Raw genomic sequence first — 727 nt, forward strand, 5'->3', positions numbered from 1 at the left:
TTCCCAATAAGTCTTATTGAAAATAAATTATAGTAAAATCACTATTAAAAATAATTTTTTGTGACAATTTTTTACATATATTGCTACAAATTGATAATTAGTGATTTTGTTCTGTTACGATTTTTATAAATTGTAATTAGAACTTGCAATTAGTGATTTTTTGTGACAAAAATTTCAAATTATCGCTAAAAGTTTAAAATTAGTAACTTTTTTTTGCGATGTTTTTTTAAATTGTCACTAAAATTTATAATTACTAATATTTTTTTAACAGAATTTTTAAGCTACTGTTAAAAAGTAATAATTAATAAATTTTTAAATAATATTTAATAAAAAAACGTAATTAATTCTCGACCTACTAAATAATTAGTCCAGCTATTCAATTTTTTTCAAGCCAGTGGGGGCCAATTTAAAGAAGAGTAATGCTAAGATACCCGACACCTATATGAGAGGCCTCGTTTGAGAACAAATTTTTTTAGTAATTTTTTGACTTTTTAGTTAAAATATGATATAAAAAAATTAATATGTTTAGAATAATTTTTTGTCTTTTTACGAAAATATGTACAAAAAGTAAATTTTTTTTTTAAAAACTTTTTGATATAGATTATTAACTTTTAAATTCTTTTAATAACTTTTTAAATGAAAAAATCACTTGCCAAACGAAACTTTAATCATTTGTTTGATAAAAAATTTAGCACCAACAACATTTTCCTTTAAAGAAAGAGTAATA

The sequence above is a fragment of the Camellia sinensis genome, chromosome 12 (assembly GCF_055761805.1).
Source record: "Camellia sinensis isolate YWXY chromosome 12, ASM5576180v1, whole genome shotgun sequence".
NCBI classification, from domain to species: domain Eukaryota; kingdom Viridiplantae; phylum Streptophyta; class Magnoliopsida; order Ericales; family Theaceae; genus Camellia; species Camellia sinensis.